Source organism: Saccopteryx bilineata, chromosome 1 (genome assembly GCF_036850765.1).
Source record: "Saccopteryx bilineata isolate mSacBil1 chromosome 1, mSacBil1_pri_phased_curated, whole genome shotgun sequence".
NCBI classification, from domain to species: Eukaryota; Metazoa; Chordata; class Mammalia; order Chiroptera; family Emballonuridae; genus Saccopteryx; species Saccopteryx bilineata.
In genome coordinates this window covers 379,137,428-379,163,988 of record NC_089490.1, presented here as the reverse complement: position 1 = coordinate 379,163,988, position 26,561 = coordinate 379,137,428, and the positions used below count along the sequence as shown (strand labels likewise).

The 26,561-nt window shown below is 41.7% G+C and overlaps 1 long non-coding RNA gene across 1 annotated transcript; it reads left to right on the top strand.

The window, feature by feature from the left end:
• Positions 1–1,342: 1,342 nt before the first annotated feature.
• LOC136318647 (uncharacterized) lies at positions 1,343–26,160 on the top strand. Its single transcript, XR_010728107.1, has 3 exons — positions 1,343–1,610; positions 3,452–3,580; positions 24,670–26,160. It is a non-coding gene; the product is annotated as an uncharacterized lncRNA (long non-coding RNA).
• Positions 26,161–26,561: the final 401 nt, after the last annotated feature.

The window sequence follows — 26,561 nt, the reverse complement described above, 5'->3', positions numbered from 1 at the left end:
AGGGGAGGGGAGGGGAGGGGAGGGGAGGGGAGGGGAGGGGAGGGGAGGGGAGGAGAGGAACTAAAGGAAACAGAAATGGTGATCAAGACTAGATTTCACTTGACCAGGCAGTGGGTGGCGCAGTGGATAGAGCGTTGGACTGGGATGCGGAAGGATCCAGGTTCGAGACCCCGAAGTTGCCAGCTTGAGCGCGGGCTCATCTGGCTTGAGCAAAAAGCTCACCAGCTTGGACCCAAGGTCACTGGCTCAAGCAAGGGGTTACTCAGTCTGCTGAAGGCCCGCAGTCAAGGCACATATGAGAGAGCAATCTATGAACAACTAAGGTGTTGCAACAAAAAATGATGATTGACTCTTCTCATCTCTCTCTGTTCCTGTCTGTCTGTCCCTATCTATACCTCTATCTGACTCTCTCTCTGTCCCTGTAAAAAAAAAAAAAAAAAAAAAAGACTAGATTTCAGCCTGACCAGGCAGTGGCGCAGTGGATAGAGCATCAGACTGAGACGCAGAGGACCCAGGTTTGAGACCTTGAGGTCACCAGCTTGAGCGTGGGCTCATCTGATTTGAGCAAAAAGCTCACCAGCTTGGACCCAGGGTCGCCTGCTCGACCAAGGAGTTACTCGGTCTGCTGTAGCCCCATGGTCAAGACACATATGAGAAAGCAATCAATGAACAACTAAGGTGTCGCAACGAAAAACTAATGGTTGATGCTTCTCATCTCTCTCCATTCCTGTCTGTCTGTCCCTGTCTATCCCTCTCTCTGACTCTCTCGCTGTCTCTGTAAAAAAATAAAAAAAGACTAGATTTCACCTTGAAAATGTTGAGGAAAGTTCTGTTTGCTCCAACAAGGTCCAGAGAACAGTGGCTGAAGCAGGGACTAGATGGAGAGGTAGAGGAAACAGAGCCTGTCCTAGTGGAAAGGAGAGCCTTTCACTTAGAGAAATGTCCAGTTAGAGCCACACTCGCCTAGGAGATAGCAACACAGAACATTATGTAACTAGTTCTCAGCCACTGCTATTAGTTAGGACCATAAACTTAGAGTGCCCCAGGTATGCCAGACCCTCAAGAAACCTAATTGAAACCTGTTTCCTGACCAGTGAACCACAGGTCTAGTGTTAACCAGCAGACAAGCCGATGGACTCGTTTTCTATCCAAGTGCTAGTTTCCCATCCTTAGTAAACCCCCTTGGCAAAACTACTCAGTGAATTCTTCTCTAAGGTGTGTTTCATTGCCTGCCAAGTTTTTTAAAAGTTTTTTATGTTTAAGGGATTTTTTTTTTTTACACAAGACCATAAATCAGAAAGATAAATGATGATGTGTATATAACCAAAAGGTGACTCTAGTCCCCAAAAAACCAGTAAAACCAGATGAAGTCTGGAAAGAACCAGCTAATGCTTCTCCATTCCAAGTACTCCCAAGAGGTGAAGACCAAGTTCGCAAGAGCTGAATAAAGAAGCCAGCAATCAGGAAGCAAGCAGAGGCGAAACCACAGGAGAAAACAGAAAGGCAGCCCTCAAGATGAGAAAAAGAAGCCGAATATGAGAAGGGCTCTCCAGAACCTGGAGATCACAGGAGACGGCAAAGAAGCAAAGCATTAACAAGGAGAAGCAAAGGTAGGAGAGACCAATACAGGAATGCAAATCGATACTGCATGTCTTCATAAGTCAGAACAGACTTTTAACTATACGATATTTCGTACTTAAAATTTTGAATATAATTTTTGTGTATGAAATGTATATTCATATTATAGAGAATAACAAAATCAAACACCCATAGACCCACCACTCATACTAAAAATTCAAACATTACCAATGTGTGTAGTCTTTTATCTATCCGTCTCTGACGCTCTGCTTCCTCTCCTTTGATTTCTTTTATAGTTTAGCCAAACACAACACATACGAGTTCTGTAAATAATATATAGTTGAGGGGTCTGCATGTTTCTGTTCTTTAAGTAAATGCTAGCACACTGTATGTAACATGGAAACTGCCTAAGCAGAGTCCATCCTTAGAACACAGAATGCCTCATTAAGGGTGGGCAGGCAAAAGGGAAATCTCTTTGCTTGAGAACCAACATGTCTCCTATTCAGATCTTAGCTGAGTACACCATTGGGAGCCAGATGTTTCTGGGCATGCCTAGTAAGCTGGTGGCAAAGGCCAACACAAAACTCTTTGCAGAGGTTCTGAGAACCCTCCTACAGAACAATGCAGCCTAAAAGAAGACGAATTCAGTCATGAATTAATTGTAGGACCCAGGAACAAAGCCTGAGTTATCAAAGAGAAGCGATGACTCTGAATATATAAAGCATGAGAACTGTGATGTAACCTTTGGGTGCAAGTTTAATTCCAACAGTACTTACTGCAGGATAAAAGATTATTCATTTTCTATATCTGGAACACATAAGAGCCCAGGCAATACTGTCTTGACATACCACCACCAGATTGTGACATAAAGAGGGAGAGTCATTTTTCGTCACTCTGCCCAACCTTGACCCTGTGCAGGTTCGAGGTACATGGCAGGAGAATATGGTGAAGCCCAGTGGCACCACTGGAAACACAGAGAGCATCCCTGTGCACAGGGGCACCCAGTAAAGTGAAATAGCAGCATCCGTGGCTGTCAGCTCAAACATCATTTCAAGACATGAGGACACTCAATGGCATTCTCAGAAATATTTGGAAGAAAAGTCGGTAGAGGTTGGACTTCCTGTGTCTGATAAGCTAGTGAAACTGAGGTATGGCTCCATTTTTATCCTCAGACTGGTGAGGTCTGAGGAAACTTCAAGTTACAACCTTAATATGTCAGAAGGTGACCCAAGGTAGAATGAAAATACTGTATGGGGAGCACAGGATAATTTCGTTTGCCTGGAATTTAGGATCATGAAAGTTACTAGAGGTAAGTCAGGAAAGGTAGGCTTCTCCTATGTGCTATGGGAGCTGGACAGCCAGTTCAAGGGGTATGAACCTCTAACACTTATTCAGTAGGAAAAGGAGCCCTGCTGAAAACGTTTTAACGTTCAGTGGCATGCCCAACAGTGTGTTTTAGGAAAAATAATTTGCCAGCAAGATTACAAAGAGAGAGGGAGAGAAAGAGATCATAAAATGGAGAGTAGAGATCAGAAAACAAGTTAGAAGGCCATGGAAGGAGTCCGGATAAATGGAATAAGAGCGGTGACCATGGGGTGGATTCTAGAGTGACTGTGACATGGAATTAATGGGGACTGGGCCCCACATCAGGCACATCACTGAATGATGTTTGCAAATCGTGATAAACTATGTAACTTTAACAGATATTAAATTTCTGAAGTTTACTATCATTGAAATTGAAACCATAATGACACCTGGAAAGTATGTAACTCTGAATTTTTAGTGTTGTCATAACTATAGTAAAAAACTCTAAAAGATAAAGGCATTTTTTACACACACCCTCTACTTTTTTCCTTTTCATTTATTTAAAAAGATTTTTTCTGAGAGAGATGGGAATAGGTCATTTTCCAGACCTTTAGATTGCCACACCGGTCATGTGAAGAGAAATCTGAAACTATCCTGGTGCTTTGTTCTAAGGAATCCGAGAAGCCAGACTTCCAGGGTAAGTTCTCCAAATTGTATGTGTTGTGGGTTTGAGTGAGATCCGAGGTGGGTCCCTGGTCACACGACTACCAGACATCTGGGGTCACAGCTGCTGCTGATTCACAATACTACAAGCAAGGAAACTGGGTTACATATGGATTTTACGCTCAGAGCTCTGTGAGTAGGATGAGAGCGAGGGCCAGGCCTAGCATCTTCCTGGCAGAGAACCAGGGACTCTGTTTTGAGATGGTGGTATCCCCAAATTAGAGGAAAGGGATTTATTTATACCTCAATTGAATAATTTATACTAATTTATACTAAGTGACCCAAAAGAGATGAAGAAAGTGGCTAGTAAACTCAGTAGTTACCCATTCATGTGACTCATCTCCTGTTGGAAAGCAGTTACCAAAGATGACTAAGAGTTGATGCCCCCTTGCTGCTGATCCAGCCTCTCTCCAGCCTTTGTCTCAGGATTATGATGTTGTGAGTACACTGAGTGTATAACCAGTTGGGGAAGAAAAAGGCTTTCTACTTTACTTTCTTTGAACTGTAAAGTGATCAATTTATACTTTAGCCATGGGTCTTTTTGTCTGCTTTTAATTTTATAAGAACAATACATGCTTCTTATAAAATAGAATGCAAAAAGATAAAAATGTACTAAAATGCACAAGAAGTAAGAGTCCTTACCCCTCACAACCCACTCTTATGCCAAACTCATCTCTCCTCTCTCCCTCTCTCTCTCTCTCTCTCTCTCTCTCTCTCTCTCTCTCTCTCAGAATATAGTATTTACTAATCTGCAAATTGTTTATTTCACTCAAAAATATCTTATGCCACCTGACCAGGCAGTGGTACAGTGGATAGAACATTGGACTGGAATGCCAAAGGACCCAGGTTCGAAACCCAGATGTCGCTGGTTTGAGCATGGGTCGCTGGCTTGAGCCAGGGGTCACTTGTTCTGCTGTAGCTCCCTGATCAAGGCACATATAAGAAAGCAATCAATGAATAACTAAATTGCCACAACGAAGAATTGATGCTTATCTCTCTCCCTTCCTGTCTGTCTGTCCCTATCTGTCCCTCTTTCTGTCTCTCTCTCTGTCTCTGTCATAAAAAAGGAAATATCTAATGTCACCTATCTTTTCATGTTAATATATACAACTACATTTATTCTTTTCAATCACCACTAATATTGTAGGGTAAGCACACCATGTTTTTAACTGTTGCCCTACGAATACACATTTAGGTGGTCTACAATGCTTGTTTTTATAAGCAGTGCTGTCATGGACAGTCTTGCATGCACAACTTTATGTAATTTTTTTACAAGTCTTCGGTAAGATAAATTCCTAGAAATTGAACTGCAAAGCTCCCTTCTTTTATGCATGAAACTCCCACGCTGGCCAAATATTCATCATACCAGCCGTAAAAGTCAGGCATCCACTGTTTCTCTCCCCCGCTCCCATCCAGCTCCTACTTCCGTCCACGTGCTGCCACCAGCCAGTCTTAGTTGAGGCAGCTTATTTCAAAGGCCCCTCATTTTATGTTCAAGGGATCTGGCTGAGCAAAAAGAAGCAAAAATTGAAAGAAGCTTTCAAAATGATGGTCTGAAAAAGAGGCTATGACAAATGAGGAGTAGTAAAATGGGTTCTTTTTGGTCCTAACAAAAATGGCTTCTCAGAGTCCCCACTAAGTTCTCAGTTTTGATCCCTTGTCTCATTGCTTTGAATACTCAGTGTTGGGTAGGAAGGATTTCTAAATATCTGGTAGATTTTAGTAGATTCTCTCTTCTAACAGATAGACTCTTTTTTAAATCACTGTTTATTTTTCAATTACAGTTGACATACATTATTATACTAGTGTCAGGAGTACAGCCCAATGATTAAACATTACATAACTTACTAAGTGATCTTCCTAATAAGTCTTGCACCTGACACCAAACATAGTTATTAAAATATTATTGAATATATTCCCCATGCTGTACTTTACATCCCGTGACTGTTCTGTAACTACTAATTTGTACTTCTTAATCCCCTTCATCTTTTCACCCAGCCTCCAACCCCCCTCCCATCTGGCAACCATCAAAATGTTCTCTGCATCTATGAGTCTGTTTCTGTTCTGCTTGTTCATTTATTTTGTTTTTTAGATTCAGTTGTTGATAGATAGGTATTTGGTGCCATATTATTATTTTTTTCTTCTTCTTCTTAAAGAAGATCCTTTAACATTTCGTATAATACTGGTTTGGTGGTGATGAACTCCTCTACCTCTTCATTATTTGGGAAGCTCTTTATATGTCCTTTGATTCTAAATGATAGCTTTTCTGGGTAGAATAATCAAGGTTGTAGGTTCTTGCTTTTCATCACTTTGAATATTCTTGGCAATCCCTTCTGGCCTGCAAAGTTTCTGTTAAGAAATCAGCTAAAAGTCTTATGGGAGCTCCCTTGTACGAAACTAATTGCTTTTCTCTTGCTGCTTTTAGAGGTCTCTCCTCGTCGCCTGACTGGTAGTGGTGTAGTGGATAAAGCATCAACCAGGAATTCTGAGGTCCCAGTTTTGAAACCCCAAGGTCACTGGCTTGAGCGCGGGCTCATCCAGCTTGAGCATAGGCTCACCTGCTCAAGCATGGGGTTGCTGGCTTGAGCGTGGGATCACTGACATTATACCATGGGCACTGGGTTGAACCCAAATGTTGCTGGCTTGAAGTCCAAGGTTACTGGCTTGATCCCACGGTTGCTGGCTTGAGCAAGGGGTGACTGGCTCAGCTTGAACCCCTCATCAAGGCACATACGAGAAGCAATCAATGAACAACTAAAGTGCTGCAATAACAAGTTGGTGCTTTTCATTTCTCTCCCTTCCTGTCTGTCTATATGTCTCTCTCAAAAAAATAAAATAAAATAAAGATTGTCTCCTTGTTTTTAACCTTTTTTATTGTAATTATGATTCGTCTTGATGTGGGCTTCTTTGGGTTCCTCTTGTTTGGGACTCTCTGTTCTTGCTGGACTTGTATGTCTATTTTTTTCACCAAGTTAAGGAAGTTTCCTGTCATTTTTTCAAATGGGTTTTTATTTTCTTGTTCTCTCTCTCTTCTCCTTCTAGCACTCCCATGATGTGAATGGTGATGCACCTGAAGTTGTCCCAGAGGCTCCTTACACTATCATCATTTTTTTAAATTTCTTTTTCTTTTTGCTATCTAATTGGGTTTGTTTTTTCCTTATACTCCAAATGGCTAACTTGATGCTTGGCTTTATCTACTCTACTATTGATTTCCTGTAAATTATTCTTCACTTCAGTTACTGTATTCTTCATTTCTGAATGGTTCTTTTTTATGATGTTGAGGTTCTCATTAAGTTCATTGAGCAACCCTATACCCAGTGTTTGGAACTCTGCATCTCATAGACTGCTTGTCTCCATTTAGTTTAGTTTTTTTTTTTTTCTGAGGTTTTATTCTGTTCTTTCATTGGCGACATGTTTCTTTGTTTCCTCATTTTGACAGCGTTCCTGTGTTTGTTCTTATGTATTAGGTTGAGCTGCTACGTCTCCCAAGCTTGGTAGAGTGGCCTAGTGTAGTAGGTGTCCTATAGGGTCCAGTGGCACAGCCTCCCAGATCACCCAAGCTGGGCACTTGAGGTACACCTTCCGTGTGGAATGTGTACACCCTCCTCTTGAAGTTGAGCCTTGTTTACTCTTGGCACATCAATGGGGATTTACCCCCATGCCAAGTAAGAACTGACTGCACCCACCAACCACTGACCTCTGATCACCATGGAGGATCAGCTTGCAGGGGCTCACTCCACAGAGTAGGACTTACTTCTACAGAGCCCTGGCGCCCACTCAGTCAGCCCCTTGAGTGTGTCTCTTGTGGAGGTGGTTAGGTTTTGGTGCTTTGATGTGTTCTAAAGCTGTCCATTGGGTGCACTGGCTCGGAGGCCTCCCAGGAGATGCAAGACAAGGTCAGGTGCCACCTGTGTTCTGCCCAAGGCCACCTGGCATGAACTACAAAGCAATTTGCAGCTGTCTCCTTCTTGTGATGGGCTTGGAGGTACGCAGATGAGGCCAAGCTGTGAGGCTGGTTACAGCTAGTGCCAAGCCTGGGGCCACTTAGCAAGAGATACAGGGCATGCCAAAGCCAGATGCTGCTTGTTTGAGAGATTTTAGGGAAAATCTGAAGTATGAACTAAGGCAGGCCCTTTTGTATGAAAAAGCCTTTGGAAAGTGCTTGGTTGGGCCTGAAAGTTGAGTAGGGTGGGGCCCCAGGGAATCACCAGGGTGGGGCAAACAGTGTGATCCAGGTTGATGGAGGCTCAGACATGTCTCCCGCCTGACAGCTTTGTGTGAGGAAGGGAGCATCAAAGGAAAGGTGGTCTCTGCCAGCACTTCTGTCTGGGAGAAAGTCTCTCACTCTGATGCTGGACAATTCGGTTCCTCCCCATATGTCCCTGGCCCGGTGTTGGAGCTCGAAGCGAGTGAGTCCTAGAAGTCCATGCATGGGCCCTTTAAGAGAAACTTCCTGAGACTCCAGCCACCCTCTGTCTCCCTCAGCCTCAATCCCCACAAGCTTTTATAGCCCAAAGTTGTAGGGACTTTTCTTTCTGGCATTGGAACTCTGGGCTAGAGAATGTGATGTGGGGCTGGGACCTCTCGCTCCTTGGGCGGACTTCTGCAGCCGATTTTTATTGATTTGAGAGAGAGAAAGAGAGAGAGAGAGAGAGAGAGATCAATTTGTTGTTCTACTTATTTATGCATTCATTGGTTAATTCTTGTACATGCCCTGAGCAGAGATTGAACCCACAACCTCGGCATAGCAGAACAATGCTCTACCCAACTGAACTATCCTGCCAAGGACCCTCCCAATCTTTATCCCCTACACGTGGGCCTAGGACCTGCTCACTCTACAAGCAATCTCAGTGTGGCTTCTTTAAGTCTCCAGGTGTAGGGCTTCCATCCAGCCAGATTCCAGGCAGTTCTGAACGATGGTGATGCTGTAGTTTATTTGTAGTTTTGATGTGATTGTGAAAGAGGCAAGTACAGCAGCTACCTACATGGCCATCTTGACGGGAAGTCCAGATAGATTCTTCATGGGATGATTGTGCCAAGTGTCTTCATCAGGAGAAACAGATGAACTGGTGCCAACTGTTTGCCATGAAAGTGGATAGGTTCTTTTTCACACTACAAATTCATTTAATCCTTGCAACAATCCCGGGACGGTCAGGTGACATAACTGAGACTCAGCGACTAGGAGGTGACTAGCTCAGGTAGTAGGTGAGGTCCAGGATTCTAAGTCAGGTCACCGTGACACCAAAGCCCCCCCCCCCTGTTTGTTTCCCATAACCCTGCTCACATGTTTTGTATAGGACTTCATGAGAATTCTTTCAGAGGTCCCTTCAGAGTGTGCTGTTTCCTGCTGGGATCCTGACTGATACAATTTGTGGAAAGCGAAATAATGTGATGCATTTTATAGGAGAGTTTCTGGAGACACCACAGCCCTGTCTTGCTCAATGCTTATGTCCAACCAGCACAGTGGAGGGCAGTTGTTCTCCTCAAGCTTTTGAATTTAGAACCCACTTATACTCTTGAAAATCACTGAGGAATCCAAAGAGCTTTCTTCTGTTAATGTTGGAATTTTATATACATACACATATATAAAAATTACAACTGAGGCCCTGGCCCGGTTGGCTCAGCGGTAGAGCGTCGGCCTGGCGTGCGGGGGACCCACGTTCAATTCCCGGCCAGGGCACATAGGAGAAGCGCCCATTTGCTTCTCCACCTCCCGCCCTCCTTCCTCTCTGTCTCTCTCTTCCCCTCCCGCAGCCGAGGCTCCACTGGAGCAAAGATGGCCCAGGCGCTGGGGATGGCTCCTTGGCCTCTGCCCCAGGCGCTAGAGTGGCTCTGGTTGCGGCAGAGAGATGCCCCGGAGGGGCAGAGCATCGCCCCCTGGTGGGCAGAGTGTAGCCCCTGGTGGGTGTGCCGGGTGGATCCCGGTCGGGCGCATGTGGGAATCTGTCTGACTGTCTCTCCCCGTTTCCAGCTTCAGAAAAATACAAAAAAAAAAAAATTACAACTGAGATTATTTAAATATTTATTTATTTAAAAAAGTTAAAAGCTCCCTGGCCTGTTAGCTCAGTCAGTTAGAGCATCATCCTGAAACACCAAGGTTGCGGGTTCAATCCCCAGTCAGGGCACACACAGGAGGTGACTGATGAATGCACAACTAAATGGAACAACAAATGAATGCTTCTCTCTCTGCCTTCCTCTATCTGTTTCTCTAAAGTCACTCAATAAGAATAAATTAAAAAGTTAAGCTTAATATATATTAACATAAATAACAAATTGTTATGGAAAATATCTATATATATTTTTTAAATGACATCTTTTTATTATTAAGATAATTTTTACCTCTTCGACTCCCAGAAAGTGCTTTGAGGACCCACAGGGTTTCTGAGCCACACTTTGAGAATCACTGGTATATAGAAATGGACACTGGCTTAAGAATCAATATTCTTTTTCAGTTTTTGGTCCTAATTATGCTATCTCCCAACAATGTGGCCTGCAGGAAGTTATTTTACTTTTTTAAAACACAGTTTCCATATCTACTAAGTGAAGGGTCCAAACAGGAGAACTAAGAATATTACTAATACTAAAATTACTTAAATTCTTTCATCTGTAACTTAGTATTTACTAAAGGAAATAATAGTAATCTTTGAGTCACTTTAGAAGTTAGTTAATGAGATGTCAGTACAGTCGATCTGAATGCTAATATAAGTCAAGTGCCATGGTGTTGAACTTCACTTCCAAAGTCACATATCAGAAACATAAAGAAGGCAAAAATTATGACACATCTAATTATGACTTATTTTGTTGAGAAATTAATATGTATTTTGAAACTCTCAACCTCAACATTGCCAAATATCATTTAAGATAGAATGTGTTTATGATGCAGCATGTTAAAACTTCCTGAGAAAATTACAATGATTCCTAACTTTCCATTAGGTAGGAACTTAAAGAATTGCAAATATGTGGCCACCCTCAAAGATACTCGACATGAATGTTTTTAGTGCTTAAAAAAAAAGTAATTGTGAATAAAACAATATTATTATATACTGAGGGTAGAAGTTCTCCTAGTGTGAGAACTGTATTTAGAAAAAACCAGTTCCCTCTCTTGCTTACTGGTTGCATAGTACCAAGGGCACTGATGGCTTCTGTAACTCTCCCCACCCTTCCTGAGATGTGTCCAGCCCACTGATAGCCTTGTTATGGAATATCCAGTTATACTGGATCTCTGGGAGAGGGGCTGAGGTTGCACTTTCTCAATTTAAGAATTTTCTCAATTTAAGAATCTTTGCTTTTCCTTAATATTTCCTAGGGTTTGATCCCATATCTGGACCCACAGAAAATTACCACTTGCCTGACCAGATGGTGGCGCAGTGGATAGAATGTTAACCTGGGACACTGAGGCCCAGGTTCAAAACCCTGAGGTCTCTGCTTGAGCATGGGTTTATCTGGCTAGAGTGTGGGCTCACCAGCTTGAGTGCAGGGTTGCTGGCTTGAGCGTGGGCTCTTGGACATGACCCTATGGCCGCTGGTTTGAAGCCCAAGGTTGCTGGCTTGAGCAAGGGGTCACTGGCTCAGCTAGAGGCCCCCCACCCTATCAAGGCATATATGAGCAAGCAATCAATGAACAACTAAGGTGCCACAACTATGAGTTGATGCTTCTCGTCTCTCTCCCTTTCTGTCTATCTGTCCCTGCCTTTCGGGAAAAAAAAAATGCCACTGGCACGTGGGAGTGGTTAGATGATGGTTGATGTGAGAAGGAAAGGGTAAGAAAGAGTCAGGATCCACTGGAGAAGTCCGTTATGAGTAGATAGATCAACATCACTACCATAGACATCTGTTCCACTGAGAAAATATCTTTGTTTAACTTATGGGGCTTTCAGTATAAGTCACACTCTTTGGGTACATCAGAAATGATCTAACCTATAGATCAGGGGTCGGGAACCTATGGCTCACGAGCCAGATGTGGCTCTATTGATGGCTGCATCTGGCTCACAGACAAATCTTTAATAAAAAAATAATAATAACATTAAAAATATAAAACATTCACATGTATTACAATCCATTCATTTCCTACTGCTCATGTTCATGGTTGCAAGTGGCTGGAGCCAATCACAGCAAATTTTTATTGGATAATGCATAACATACACAGGTCGTTGTATGGCTCTCATGGAATTACATTTTAAAATATGTGGCGTTCATGGCTCTCTCAGCCAAAAAAGTTCCCGACCCCTGCTATAGATGGTAGATTGGAGTGTTGGGGTTATCAACCCTGACATCAATAAAATCTGTCATTGCAGATTTTAGTTACCTTTGTGTTTTCTCCAAATGTGTACTGGTTATTTTTAGAGTCATAGCTTAAGAGCTGTAAGTACAGCTAGCTCTGAAATGAAAATCAAATTCTGCTGGCTGGTCAGTCCTCGATTGTTCATCATTCCAAAGGTTTTCATTGTGCAGACCTTGAGGGTTTAATAATTAATAAATAGTCAAGATTCCTGCCCAACAGACCTTATAATCTAGTGTTTCCAGATAGCAACATCACACTTTCAGGGATCTGTTTCCAAAGGACAATACACTGAGATTCAAGAAGCCATCCAACACTCTTATGTTATCAATTTAAAAGTAAGGAATTAATAACCAAAATATATTTTAAAAAACTCCTACCCCCAGTAGCAAAAAAGACAAATAATTCTATTTAAATGTGGGCAAAGGACCTGAATAAATATTTCTCCAAACTAGACATACAAATAGCCAACAGATATACAAAGAGTTGCTGCACATCTCTAATCATCAGGGAAATAAAAAATTAAAACTACAATGAGATATCAATTTATACCTTTTAGGGTGGCTATTATCAAAAAGACAAGAAATATTAAGTGTCAGTGAGGGTGTGGAGACAAAAGAATGAACCCTGTGAGCTGTTGGTGGGAATGTAAACTGGTACAATCGTTATGGAAGACAGTATGGAGGATCCTCAAATATTAAAAACAGAACTACTATATATGATCTTGCAATCCCACTTCTAGGTATATATCCAAAGGAAATGAAATCAGTATCTCCAAGAGAAATCTGCAACTCCATGTTCGTTGCAGCATTATTTACACTTGCTAAGACAGAAGATAACCTAAATATTTGTTGACAGATGAATAGATAAAGAAGATAGGAAGTAGAAAAGTGATAGATAGATAGATAGATAGATAGGAAGATAGAAAGATAGAGAGAGAGAGAGAGAGAGAGAGATAATAGATAGATAATAGATATAATGGAATATTATTTAGCTCTAAAAAAGAAGTAAATCCTGCCATTTGTGATAACATGGATGGACCTGAAAGATGTTATGCCGCCTGACCAGGCGGTGGTACAGTGGATAGAGCATCGGACTGGGATGTGGAGGACCCAGGTTCAAGACCCCGAAGTCACCAGCTTGGGTGCAGGCTCATCTGGTTTGAGCAAGGCTCACCAGCTTGAGCCCAAGATCACTGGCTTGAGCGAGGGGTCACTTGGTCTGTTGTAACCCCCAGGTCAAGGCACAATATGAGAAATCAATCAATGAACAACTAAGGAACCGCAACGAAGAATTGATGTTTCTCATCTCTCTCCCTTCCTGTCTGTCACTATCTGTCCCGCTCTCTGACTCTCCCTGTCTCTGCCACAAAAAAAGGTGTTATGCTAAGTGAAATAAACCAACACAGAAAGATAAATGCTATATCATTTCATTTATATGTGGAATCTAATAAAATTGAACTCACAGAACAAAAGAATAGAACAGGGTTTCCAAGGGCTGAAGGGTGGGGGAGATGAAGAGATGTTTATCAAAGGGTACAAACTTTTTCAGGTACAAGATGAGTAAGTTCTGGAGATCTAATGTACATCACGGTAAGCAGAGTTAACAGTACTATTTGCTGAAGATGTAGATCTTAATTTCACCACTACACACAAATGGTAAGTACTGTATTCCCCATGTATAAGACGCAACCTTTTTCCAAAAAACTTGGGGTCTAAAAACTGTTTGCGTCTTATACAGTGGTTGTAGAAGAGTGGCATTTCAAATGCCATAGATGGAACTCAGGATGAGGCAATATATGAAGACAGTGATTCGTCATCAGATATGGATGAGGACAAGCTAATGGATGGGAGTTTTGACAGTGATGAGGAGTTGTATGAATTTTATGATGAACAAAACTTGAGTTCAATAACTTTATGTAATATATATTTTTTCAAATTTCAGGCCCCAAAATTAAGGTGTATCTTATACATACATGGAAGTGTCTTATATATGTGGAAATATGGTACTTGAGGTGGATATGTTAATTAGCTTGACTGTGGCAATAACTTACAGTGTATACATATATTAAATCAGTGTTTTGTACACCTTAAAAATATACTGCTCACAAAAATTAGGGAATATTTTATTACTTCATATTCATTTTGAAATATCCCCTAATTTTTGTGAGCAGTATATATATATTTTATTTGTAATTACACCTCAGTAAATATGAGGGGAAATAAACAACTGAGGTCCTGAGAAATTATCTGGGATTCAAAACTAGTTAGAAAGCCATGACCAGAACCCAGAGACAGACTCCCACACTTACCCTCTTTGGTGATACTCTACTTCCCTCCATAAAAATAAAAAGCCTGGTTTCAGGTTGTAGACTCCTCAAACCAGTAAATATCTGTTGTCATGCAGAAATCAATAACCATTAACTCTGGCAAAAGCAACATGCTGTTTGTCTGGTATATTGGCCAAATGCTGGAGTTCAGTTGTGACATAAATTTGTTTTTCATGAAACTTTGTCTATTTTAAAACCAAAGTCCAACAGCCTGACTTGTGGTGGTGCAGTGGATAAAGCATCGACCTGGAACGCTGAGGCTGCTGGTTTGAAACCCCAGGCTTGCCTGGTCAAGGCACATATGGGAGTTGATGCTTCCTGCTCCTCCCTCCCCCTTCTCTCTTTCTCTCTCTCTCTTCTCTCTCTAAAAATGAATAAATAAAATCTAAATAATAATAATAATAATAATAATAAAACCAAGTCCGCCTGACCTGTGGTGGCACGGTGGATAAAGCATTGACTTGGAATGCTGAGGTTGCCGGTTCAAAACCCTGGGCTTGCCCGGTCAAGGCACATACAACAAGCAATCAATGAACAACGAAAGTGAAGCAACTATGACTTGATACTTCTTGTTCTCTCCCCTCCTCTCTCTGTAAAATCAATAAATAAAATTAAAAAAAAAACAAAACCAAGTCCAACAGAAAGCTGAACACACGAGAAGTATTTCACATACAAACTTTAATTGATGGATGGATTTTAAATGGAAAATATTAAATAATGGCATTAATTCTGTTGTTTTATATGTGTCAGGAAAACTCCATTAAAATTCACCTTTCATCAACAAGTAATACGCCTTTAAGTTAATTTATAAAATTGCTAAAAGGTCCTAACATAACCTTTGTACTAGTAGTCATTTTTAAAATGTGCAAGACTGAGGCTAAGTTGTGAAATATATTTAGGACTAGGAAGAAAGGCTAAAGTTTTCTATTCGTTTATTCTTCAGGCATCCAGGGTGTTCAGTATCCTTTAGCTTGGGGTACTAGGTAGAGCAGTTGAATTCACACAAAAATTGTTAAATAGTCAACGTTCTAGTTGATTCAAAAAAAATTTTTTTTGAAAAGAAGACCCAGGAAAAATGCTATCAATATAAAGCATTGAACACTCATAAGGAATGCAGGCAATACCCAGAATGTGTGTTTGTGGGGGTGGGGGAAGCTTGTGGGCCAAACAGAGAGAAGTGGGCAGATGGAAAAGAAGTAAAGAAGTCTACCATACATAGCGCTGAATTTACTTCCACGAGCCCTCTCAGTCCAGGCGGGGAGGACACTGATACCATTCCTATACCACAGGTGAGAAAATCAAAGTTCAAGTTTGTCCCTTGCCAAAGGGCACATGAGAAGAAATGCAATGCCTGGTCTGATTTACGTTCCTATGATTATATCCATATGCTTTGCACTAGCCAGGCTTTACTACTCTATTGGTTGTACTAGGCATGCATATCCAGTATAATCTTTAATTCTCACAATAACCCCATGACAGATTATTCTCAATTTCAAAATTCAGAAACTGCCTCAGAAAGGTTAGGTCATTTTGCCCAAGGCCCCACAGTAAATGAGAGAGCATTTAATAGTAGGTGAGTATAAATCTATGGCTTATGCCTGACCAGGTGGTGGCACAGTGGATAGAGCGTCGGACTGAGATACAGAGGACCCAGGTTTGAAATCCTAAGGTCACCGACTTGGGCACAAGGTCAGCAGCTTGAGCACAGGGTTGCTGGCTTGAGCATGGTATCATAGACATGACCCCAAGGTTGCTGGCTTGAGCAAGGGGTCACTCACTCTGCTGTAGCCCCCTGTCAAGTCATATATGAGAAAGCAATCAATGAACAACTAAGGAGCCACAACAAAGAATTATGATTCTCATCTCTTTCCCTTCCTGTCTGTCTGTTCCTATCTGTCCCACTCTCTGCCTCTCCCTTTCTGTCTCTGTCACATAAATAAACAAACAAACAAATAAATAAATAAATCTATGGCTTGTGATTTCTGTGTTTCTCAAACAGACCACAAGAGCCTATAGACCTATTTTTAGAAAATATTAAACATTCTCTTCAAGAACTTTCCATTTTTGTATTTTTATTTTCAAGATAATATTTAGGAATTAGTAGAAGCATATTTGGGATAGCCAAGAAATGCAATGACAATTCAGTACAGGCATTTGTGTTCCTGATTATAATGTGGGTAACCTCTAATAGTTTTAACCTTGAATGTGTTGACAAACATGTTTGGTTGCACTGGGTTGGCATGACCTCATATCAAATGATAGCAACTCCCCACATTTACACCTAGAGTTATTTTGTGTGTGTGTATGAATTATAAGATCATAATTCTCTTTTGCAAATTTATAATTGAAAGATTATTTGAATATTAAGTTATTTAATATATCAAGACAGTAACAGTTCTTTAATTTCTATTTAAATGGCTTTAGTGTGTTGGAATGAGAAGCAGTTAGAGTTGTCTTGAAGCTTCATGACAATGCAGTTATAGTTTTGACATAATTTGTATGTTAATTTTGGGTGGCTGGAGCAAGAAAGAATTATGATGAGACCAAAATCTTCCATTTTACCCTTGGGAACACCACTACATAGAGACTTTGGTTTGACATTGTGAAAATGTTTAATAGTAGACAAGAGAAGTAATTTAATAACAGATTAATGATAAGAAACTATGTAGACCTTAACACCTATTGCATACACATCAGTAAAGGCCAACCAATGTCAAGATGCAAAGCACAAAGGAAGTTTTACCACAGTTTAAACGAAGAGAAGTGCTGCACCATTACCAGGCATAAAGTACTACAGTCAAGTGAACAGAAGTTAAGATGATCTATTGCCTCAATGGGCCATTGTCCGAAAGACTAAATAATACAATTACTGAATAAACGAAGATCTGAGCGGCCAGAAAATTGCAGAGACAATTGGAAGCAATGCTTTAAAATGTGTAAAATTGTACATTTCACTAAAAGTCATTGGCTTCCTTCTCATATAATTTTACCAAGTTTTGTTCATCAGTAGGCAGTAACCAAAAGTAGCTTTTATTATAACTATCTCACAGAAAGAATTTCACAGCAGAGATCTGCTATTTTGCCATCTGTTGGTAGAAGATCCTGATTTCCATGAGCATTCAACGTTTTCCATGCGCCCCGTGTGGCTAGTGGCTACCACATTGTACAAAGCAGAAGAGAACATTACCATCATTGCAGAAAGTTCTTTTGGATAGCACTGAGATGATGTAAAATAGTATTTATTATCATCATCATAATCAGTCATCATTTTCAATCACTAGAAGGAAGAGATTTTCTACAAATAGAGTCCTCTACAGAGCATAGCTATCTCCTAGAAAATCTTTTAACACTTTAATAAAATGATCATTATTCAATTACTACTTAATATCTTTTCCTCTTGCAAAATCATTGAAAACAAAGGGCCTTTCTCCCAGAGCATTACATAATGCCTCTGTTCTGGTAACTGACCCTTTCCCAATTGCTTAGCTTAAATGTAGGAAAACCTAAAAAGACTCAACCAGGGGACATAGGTAAGGTGCTTACCAGAGCTTTGCCTCCAGGAGTTAGATCAGCATTGAATTTGGAGTGCCAAATGGTGTAGGAACGGTATAGATTTTAATGGGTAAACTCACATCCTTTCTCTTTCTAGACCAGCCCAGGCATCCTTCCCAAAGGGCCCCTGTCCGTGTCCAGCCTGCACAGGCTTCGTCCTGGGTCCATCCTCCAGACTGTAGCCCATGTTGCTGGTGTTTTCCCTGAGCAGTGGCTATTTGAGGGGAAATGGCCCAAGCCTAGGCGTGCTGGGATGTTCGTGATTGAATTGTGAGGCTGTGGAGGAGGGGCACAGGAAGCAAAGAATGGGGTGGATTGGGAGTGGGAAGGGGTTAAGCGTGCAGGGTCCAGCTCTCCCCAGACTCCTGCATTCTGGTGGGGAACCAGAAATCCCAGAATTGTATTAATACATTTCAACTTGGCCTTCTAGGCTATTGTGAAAGCATGTTTGTCAAGATAGAAGGACAGTACAAATTTTGTTTAATCATTTGTTAAATATTCAGACAATTGTTATGTGGGCCCCCTCTTCTTATTCCTGCCCTGCTCTGGGCCCTATAAATTTTTAGGGGTGAGTCCCTACAAAGGGGACATGCCTCAGCTGGCCCAAGAGTCCTCCTGTGCTGAGCTGGAACCGGCCAGAAGGAAAGTTCACTGGGAACGTGCAGCAAGCCTGGCAAGGATGTGCAGTGGGAGGCTTGAGCCAACATCTGGGTTACATTGAAATGTTTGGAAGGTATCAAAACATGATAAGACTGAACTCTATAAAAAAGATGGCTACAACCCCAGAAAACTTGTAAACACATTAGAGACCCTGTAAACAAAGGCAAATAATACACTGATGACAGTTTACTTTATATATTGAAGCATAAGAACTATTGAATACTCAAGCAAATTCAGTACTATCTAAAACATAGAGGGCACTGCACCTTTTTTTCAGTTTTTCGGCCAATAGAGAAGTAGCAAAAACTAGAGAGAATTACCAAATAAATTGCAGTGGTTCTGTACTTGAACTTTCAACATGAAAGGTTACAATACTATTACAACATCCCAGTCACACCTCTGTGTGCACAGAAAACCGCAGGCCAAGTGTTCTTTTCTTCACAAGGTCAGAAAGTCCTGACCAGTCAAATTGGGAATATACTTGCTTTAAACACCATCAGGTTTTTTTTTTGTTTTGTTTTGTTTTTTGTATTTTTCTGAAGCTGGAAACGGGGAGAGACAATCAGACAGACTCCTGCATGCGCCCGACCGGGATCCACCCGGCACGCACACCACGGGGCAGCGCTCTGCCCACCAGGGGGTGATGCTCTGCCCATCCGGGGCGTCGCTCTGCTGCGACCAGAGCCACTCCAGCGTCTGGGGCAGAGGCCAAGGAGCCATCCCCAGCGCCCAGGCCATCTTTGCTCCAATGGAGCTTTGGCTGTGGGAGGGGAAGAGAGAGACAGAAAGGAAGGAGAGGGGGAGGGGTGGAGAAGCAGACGGGCGATTCTCCTGTGTGCCCTGGCCGGGAATCGAACCAGGGATCTCTGCACGCCAGGCTGACGCTCTACCACTGAGCCAACCGGCCAGGGCCACCATCAGGTTTTTTTATTTGCTAAATTCAGTGGCTGTTAGAGGTCAAGATCAGCCAGATTGATTAGGGGCAGCCTGAAGTATAGAGTGTTGTCCCAGGAGACAGAGTTCCCTGGATTTTAATCTCAATTCTGGTCTCTAGCAAGCTGTGTGACCTGGGGAAACCGTTCAACTTCTTTGCGACTCATCTTTAAATTATGACTGAAAGGGCTTCAGCACACCCATTCTATGGTGTCTATGAACATGTCATTGTCTTCACTCTTAAAGGATTGCTGTGGATGGTATTTTTTGCTATTTTCTTTTTTCTTTTCTTTTCTTTCCTTTTTTTTTTTTTTGAGACAGAGAGAGAGTCAGAGGGATAGATATGGACAGACAGATAGGAACAGAGAGAGATGAGAAGCATCAATCATTGGTTTTTCGTTGAGACACCTTAATTGTTCATTGATTGCTCTCTAATATGTGCCTTGACCGGGGGGCTACAGCAGACAGAGCAACCCCTTGCTCGAGCCAGCAACCTTAGTTCCAAGCTGGTGAGCCCTGCTCAAACCAGATGAGCCCGCGCTCAAGCTGGTGACCTTGGAGTCTCGAACCTGGGTCCTCTGTATCCCAGTCCGACCGCTCCATCCACTGCACCACCACCTGGTCAGGTTATTTTGCTATTTTCAAAAGCATTGACACACATCATTTTTACTGGTGAGAATATTGTGGCCGAAGTTCAGACAGAATCTGTCTCAGTGAAGCTTTACATAAGCAGAAAGGGGGAAAGGGGACATGCACTGACTTGACATTATTAAGTTCTTGGATAGGCAAGGTTTTCAGGCACACATTCTTCTAGGTTAAAGATCAATGGGGGTGTGCCTGGTACCAGATGCTGTAAAATCTAGCCCTTCAAGCAGCCACATTGAAAGAGTGAGGACAGGACATTTTACATGACCCCAGGGGATTTGTACCCTCCTGATGCCATTGCTACCAACCACATAATGTACCTACTTGCTGAATGTAAAGCTCAGATGAGGTGGCTGTCTCAGAGAGAACCGGAATTCAGGATGGCCCCGTGCCCCTGAGGAAGGCTGAGCAACAGGACAGGCTGGTATGGACGCTAGTTTTATTTACCTTTCATGTCAACACACATCCACGTGACAGATTGTGTGTTCTTCCACTTGTATTCCCTCTGGGGTATGTTGAGTTACAAAACATTATTCAGGGATAACATTTCAAATTTTCTGTTCTGGAATGAGATAAAGGGACTTAAATTTAGACAATCAGATTTACCGATTTCTTTTATTGATTGATTGATTTTAGAAAGAGAGGAAGGGAGAGAGAGACAGAAACATCAATCTGTTTCTGTATGTGCCCTGACCAGGGATCGAGCCGTTGACCTTTGCATAGCTAGATGATGCTCTAACCGACCGCGCTATCTGGCCTGGGCCATTACCTGACCTGGCATGTCAGAGCTGGATGGCTAGAGTAGCGCTGGGTCATGTGGAAAATGCAGACCTTGGAGAGAAGGAGATATGAGTCTCAGTCCCAGTTCTGACACTCCAACGATGTCATTTGACCTTATTTTATAAATATGTATATTTGTAACTGCTTCTTAAGGTCATTGTGAGAATTATAGGGATAATTCATCTAAAGCACTTAGCACAATTCCTAGCACTTAACAAACCAAATTGAATTACATAAACCAAATACACCTAACAATCAGCAATTAAGATTGGCTTAATTCCAAATAGCTGTAGCAGGGGTACCCATAGTAGTAAAGAGCTAGGTTAGCGTAGTAGTATAGGAGACATTCTTTTAGGCTAAATCTAGTAAACACACGGCAGTTTTTCTCTGAGGAGTCACCTAGTCTCTGCCCCTCCCCCACCCACCCGCTGCAGGATGAGTAGATGCCGCACCCAGTTCCAGGACTGAACACATGACTAAAGTCTAATCAGTCAGGTCATTGTGTTCCACTGGCATGGTGATGACATTAGGAACGGGAATGTGACCCAACCACAGCCAATCGGCTATGATGGCAGTTTTACTGGGAAAGCTGAGAGAAAAAAGCCTAACCTTATTCTGTTGAACTTGAATCTTTAAGCAGGTGCCCCATGACTTTTGTTCATCACCTTGCCCCAGATTGGGGGCTTGGGGGTGGAGCCACCACAGAGAAAAGCAGAGCGCAGTGATTGAAACAGAGTCCTTATAACACAGGTTAAATGAGAAAAGTTCCATTCTGACTTATCTTATTTTTGCTATCAAAAAATCCTGAACTGATATACCCCAAAATACATGTTTCAAGATATTTATATTCAAAAATAGGCTTAACAACTCCCCAACTCATTTTCTGAGGGTAGCAAATAAATAAATTAAACAGAGGAAAAGCATATATCATCTCAATAGATGCAAAAAAAAAAAGGGACTCGATAAAATTCAATATCCATTGATGATTTTAAAACAACCTCTTAAACTAAGAATGGAAGGAACCTTTTTTAATTTGAAAAAGTATAGATAAAAACAAAGAAAAAGCACATAATAAACTGACTGAACCATTAAAATCGTTCCCTTGCAGATTGGAAATAAGACAAACAGGGCTTCTATCACAACCTTTACTTAACATTGTTGGGTATCCAGGAGGCCCTGGATGGGGCAATAAAGCAAGAAAAAGAAATAAAAATACATCAATTGGAAAAGAAAAGAAATGTCATGTGTAGATTATATAATAATGTTATTTAAAAATCCAAGAGAATGTGCCTATCACATTACTTGGGTAGTAAAAGATTTTATCAAGGTTGCTAGGATAAAAAGTCAACAAAGAAAAATCAAAAGCATTTCTAAACCAACTTTCTAAAGCAAACACCTAGAAAAGTGATACTAAAAATAATAGCATCAATAATATTAAGTACCTAGAAATAAATTATTTTTAAATGTATAAAAACTTTACAGAGAAAATTATAAAACTATATTGAGCTATAGTAAAGAAGACCTGATTTAAATGGGAAGAGAGACCATATTCATTAACTGAAAGACTCAACCAAAATCAGGGCTTGGTTTGACAAGCTAATTTTAAACCACATATGGTCATGCAAATGGCCAAAACCACCCAAGACAATCTTGAATAAGAAGCAAAATGTCAGAGGATTTGCTCTGGCAGATATCAAGATATATTATCAAAGCTACAGTAATTAAAACAGCATGGAATTAATACAGTAATAGATAAAGAAACCAATTGGTAACAAAGGACATCCTGAAAAGGAGCCCACACATAGGTGGACTGTGATTTAGACAGAAGTGGTAAAACAGGGTAGAGGGAAAGGACAATATGTTTAATAATGATGTGAGACACCTGACCATGTATATATGGGGAAAATGAAACTGGGCCTGAAACGGTATTGATCTTATTGGTAAGCAAGAAAATGTGGTTTAAAAATCACAAGGAAATCCCATTACACACTCATCGGGATGGCTAAAATGTAAACATCTGAATACTAAGTGTTGGTGAGGGTGTGACGCAACATGTATTCTCAGGTACCATTGATAGAATGTAAGTTGGTTCAATCACTTTGGAACACAGATTGGCATGGTTCATTATAGAGGTAAAAAATGCACAGCCCGTAACCCAGAAATTTAATTCCACTCAAGGCCATAGCCTACAGCACTGAGTGAGAGTGCCTCTGTGCACAAGCATACACAGGGAAGCGTGGACACAGTTTGTAATAACCAAAAGCTGGAAACAATCTAAACATCCAGCAACAGCAGGATGAAGTTTCTAAAGTGTGGTATGGTCCCATAATGGAATACTGTATAGCAATGAAAATTAACAAACTAGCTACATATGACATGAGTGGATGTCCAAAACAGGCAAAAAGCAAGACAACAAAAATACGTAGTGTGCAATTCCCATTTTACATTGAAAATAGGCAAGACTTAAAACCTATTGTTTAGGATGCTTACAAAGGGAGTAAATTATAAAGAAAACCAAGGAAATGATTGCTATAAAAGTAGGGAAGGCAGGAAGAAAAAGCATGATGGAGAGAGAAGGAGTCTGGCATTGGCAACATTCTGTCAGTGCCATCCCGATGGTCTTTCTGTGGTGAGGAGCATTTTTTATACCTCAGCTGGCCAATACTGTAGCCCTTAGTCAATTGTGGCTACTGAGCACTTGATATGTGGTTAGTGTGACCAAGGAGCTGAATTTCCATTTTCTTTCATTGTAGTTAATTACAGTTAAAACTTAAATAGCCACAAGTGGCTACTGTCTTGGACAGTGCGGTATCTAGTTTATAGCAATCCAGGTTGCAATGGGAAATAGGGGCTTACTCAAAATAGGGTAATTTGAGGAGGGTTCATGTATAAGACAGTAATTACAAAGGTGCAGGTGTAGGGGAACCACAATAGAGATGACAGGTCTGTCAGCCTTCCCCCAATTCAAACTGGAACAATGGGTGTCGGAGACCCTCCTCTCCCTTAGTCATCTCCATCCTATAGTCTTGCAACCATGCAACCTGGACACCAACCATTTTCTCAGCAGCTGCTGGGGCCACCCGCTTTCGCGTTTTTTTTCAGTGGCTGAAACCTCTGTTCTGGCTTAAGCTGCCGCCAAAGCTCTAACAGGACTGTATTAGACCTGCCGTCTAATTTTCCTCTATCTGCCCCAGCTGTGATCAAATCTACCAACATCTGTGTCTGGGTAAACTTTATAGGCCTGTTTCTCATGTTGATGGGGCAGCAGCATGCTGCCTCCATCTCCCCCAAATCTGCCACCACCCATGTAACAACAGCATTGATTGGCTGCCCCACATGGGGACTCAACATAGCCACTAGTCACCCAAAAAGGGCTCACAGGGTGCTACAGGGCCCCTCATCCTGGTCATAAATATTTCCTCATCTGGCCCACAGGACCTCAGGTTGGAAGCAGCATTCCTCATACCTATGGAGGACCAGCTTCAGCTCAGTATACAACTGCCACCAACTCACTTCCCCTGGCAGGTCTCCAGCATTCTGCCAGACCATATGAATGGAAGCCATCACCCATTCTAATAGGGTATTACTGTATTTTTTTTCACTCCATGAGATGCACCTGACCATAAGACACACCTAGAGTTTTAAGGAGGAAAATAAGAAAAAAAAATATTTTGAACCAAATGGTGTGTTAAAATATTTAATAAAATACCATATTTTTTTGCTCCATAAGACACACGGGCATTTTCCCCTCCACTTTGGGGAGGGGGGAGTGCATCTTATGGAGCAAAAAATATGGTATTTCCTGGGTTTTCATGGCAGTTCTGAAGACACTGCCTCAAGGAGGAATGTGTGGTAATGGCAGCTAATTTTTCCATCTCTGTTCCAGACAGTATGATGTCATCCACCCCTATGTTCTACAACTGAAGCAACCAAACTGCCAGGGACTCAGTGGGTTTCTGCCTGAATTTTGCCCCTAACTCCATCAACTCTGTCTGGGTATAAAGTCGGACCAAAAAGTGCTCAACTACTTGTGGAGGGGGTTGTGTGCCTGCCCCTGAGGCACTTTTGGCTGCTGGGTTTTTACCTTCTGGGTAGCCACTAGCCAACTCTGAGTCTGCTGACAGCAGTTTCACGAACCTCCTCCTCCTTAGAGAATGAGGAGCTGGAAACACCTGCTACCGCTGACTCAGAGTCATTCTGCTGGTGGGACTCCTTCAGTGACCGCTTCAGCTCTTACGGCTGCCAGCTCTCTGCCTGAAGCTGAAACCAGAGCTCTTGAATCCACAGTTGTGTCTCTAACAACTGCTACTGCCAGAGGTCAGCTTCTAGTACAAATTGGATCTCTCAAACCTGCAATTCCTTCTCAAGCAACCATTCCAATTCCAGGCGCCGTTGGTGCTCAGCCTGCATTTCAAATTGAAGCTCTCAAAAGCAGTCAGCCTCCTTCTCTAGCACTTGTTCCAGTTCAAGCTGTCATTGATTCTCAGCCTGTAGCCTTCACTGAAGTTTTTGAATTCGTAACTCTCCAGTGACTGTTACAGCTCACGCTGTTGTTGATGCTCAGTCTGCAGCTCATCCTGGAGCTATTGACCTTGCACAGCCTCTCACAGAGAGCTTTCAGTTTCTTCTCACAGAGCTGTAAAAAACACCCAGCCCATGCCCCCCAACAGGATAGCCACAGGGAACCACATGCTCAAGAACAGCAAGGGTGCTGGCAGCTCCACACCAGTCTGATTCAAATCCTGCCCACTACACCAGATGTAATGCTGGTGGCCGAGGCCAGGCAGGTTCACAGTGGATTCAGGCAGACGGTAGAGGAACTGCAGAGACAGAAAGCATTGAGCCATTCCCATTTATTAGATTCCCACAATAGCGGGCGAGCAGAAAGGCAGGGGAAAACCTCTTCTCACAGCGGAGGGCAAGCAATCTGTGCCAAGGGAAAGCACCTGTATCCTTACATAGGCTATACACACGTGGCTCTGCCATGTGCTGACACACTAATCATGCAACGTGCAAGCCTAACACAGCTGTTTTCCCAACACCTACGTTTGAGAAACCATTGCTTTTTTAAATTAAAGTTTGTTTTAATACAAATAAGTACATTGACTACATTCCGGTTAGAGAAAGGCAGATGGTATAATTGTGAACGGCATGCCTTGAAACTAAAATTGAAATCTTTCAACACTCTTCAGTGTGGTGTGTACTCAATTATTCAACATTTACTCACCATCTATTAGATTCCTGACCTCTGTGCTAGGGATATACAGCTAGTGCCTGACTGACGACCATGATTGGTTCCGACAGACCGGTCGTAACAGAATTTGGTCATAAATTGAGTAGGCTATATGTACAGTACCTGTGAAATGATGTTATAAAAATCTTTAAGTCATATTTTATCATAATTTTATTTCATTATTGTTATATATCATAATTTTCTTGTTCATTTTATGCCATTTGTATCATCTCTACATCATTTTGTTTCTTAGTTTTACATTTGTCAGGTTTAAGTAAAACACTGCATTACCAGTACAAACTGGTTTATTATTTGCAAAACATACAAAATTACAAAATACAGGTACATACAAAAATACAAAAAAATAGGTATAAAAAATACCATAGGAAACATTTTCGCAATTGCAAAGCATATCAAAATATATAAACATGTACGAGACATTATTGGCCGCTGGTGCTTGGCTGCGGACCGTTGATGTCATCATCTGAGGCAGCAGTTGGGGTTACCGGAGTTGGTTTTTCATAAACATGTGTGATCACATTCAC